Raw genomic sequence first — 1,785 nt, 5'->3', positions numbered from 1 at the left:
GGGGCCGCGGCACCGCTGGGGTTCCCAGCCCGCGCCCCGGGGTGCCAACAGGGGTGGGGGTGCCACAGCGCTCAGGGGGGGTCTGTCTCTCCTCCCCCCGTGCCCCTGGCGGTGACAAGTCCCAGGGTGTCCCCCGGGGGGGCCCCATGCTGGCACCCCTGGGTACCCGGGGGTTTGGTGGGGGCTGGCAGTTTTCACAGGCAGCACCTTCCCCCCCCCCAGTTATTTCCCAGCGAAACTGGGCTGCTTTCTAAGCAGCAGCAGCCGCCCAGATGCTGAAGCTACACACGCAGCAGTTATTCTTCCTAGGCCGTGTTTATGTCTTCCCTGTCGTAACTACAGATTTGGATTATTTTGGTAGGTTGACATTAGTGATCGTGTTTCCCTTATGTTAATTTGTTGGGCTTAGATGAGCTCCCGAAAAGGATTTAATAACAAGCGCCGTTGCCAATGAAAGCACAACCTTGTTCAACAGTTACTGTGGAGCCAAATATTTTTGACGCCAAGCCTCCAGGCGTGGTGTAAGCTCCTTGTAAGTAGCTGAGGTTCCGTGTAAGAACGGGCGAGAGCGCAGCGAGGGCAGCGCTCGCCCCGCAGGAGCAGGAGGTGGCTCCCAGCCCTGCCGGGGCATGAGCCCCCCGGAGCACCGGGGTGGTGCTGGGGACAGGGAAAGCCACGAAGCTGCAAGGGCTCGGCGTCAGAGGAAGAGCACCGGTGTTTGGTGATTCTGGCTGGAACAGCAGGGCCACACCAGCGACCCCCAAAATGGGGAGCAAGGCTGAGCCCCCTCCTTTCCCACATTCCCAGCGATGCCCACCCTGTATCCCCCATCCCAGAGAGGTGATGGTGCCAGCGCAGTGGTGGAACCCCCCTGATCCCTGGGGCCACCAAGGCCTTCGTGGATGTCCTGCCGCCAGCGCAGCCCTGGGGGGATGAGGAGGCTGTGGGGATGCCAGGGGAGGAAGGGCGGGGGGCTGCGGGGGCCAAGCAGCGCCCGGGGGCCTGTCTCCCCAAACTGCCCCGCCGCGCTCGCTGCGTTGCCCCGGGATGTGACAAATCCCCAGTGTGGGTGCAGGGAGCTCCTCGCTGCGGCACGCACACACACACGCTTGGTAACATAATCTCTTAAAAGCAAAATCCCAGAAATTCCTTTTTCTTCGTGGAAAATGTTGCCTGGGGGAGAAGCTCATAATGAAGGATGAAAACTTAATCCTTGAGGTAGAGCAGGGCTGGGGGGGGAGAGTATAAACCTGACAGTTGTTGCTCAGCGAGTTGGAAAAAAACGGTGAAGGGATAAAAGTTGCGTCGGGGCAGGACAGCGCAGGCTGCGGGGTCCGACCGCCAGGAGCCCCGGCAGCTTCTTCCCTGATGGTTTTTCATGGTTTTCTGGGCCATCAGCACGAATGCTGGCAGGGGATGGGACAAAGCGCCGTGGTGGGAGCCCTGTGCCCATGTGCAGGCTGCCCGGGACAGCGCGGACCCCCCCGAGCGCTGGGGGACCCCGCGGGGGGCGCAGCAGCGTGGGGCCGTGCCGGGGACGGTGCCCCGAGGGTGGGTGCTGGCCCTGCCGTGGAGGAGCATCCCCCCCACCCCGAATGCGATGGGTGGGGGAGGCTGGCGTTGTCCCCGGGCCTGTCCCCATGTGGTTTTCTCCAGAGCTGGCAATTCACGTCTGATGAAAGGGAGCGCGACCCAGCGAGCCCGAGGAAGGCGAACGGAGAGAGATCAGAGGGGAAAAAATGCTCAGAAGAAATGCATTGAAGGAAGCAGCTTCGTGACACCTCC

The sequence above is a fragment of the Egretta garzetta genome, unplaced genomic scaffold (genome assembly GCF_000687185.1).
Source record: "Egretta garzetta isolate BGI_Z169 unplaced genomic scaffold, ASM68718v1 scaffold245, whole genome shotgun sequence".
NCBI classification, from domain to species: Eukaryota; Metazoa; Chordata; class Aves; order Pelecaniformes; family Ardeidae; genus Egretta; species Egretta garzetta.
The sequence above is the reverse complement of the archived record's forward strand: the minus strand, read 5'-3'. Positions refer to the sequence as shown.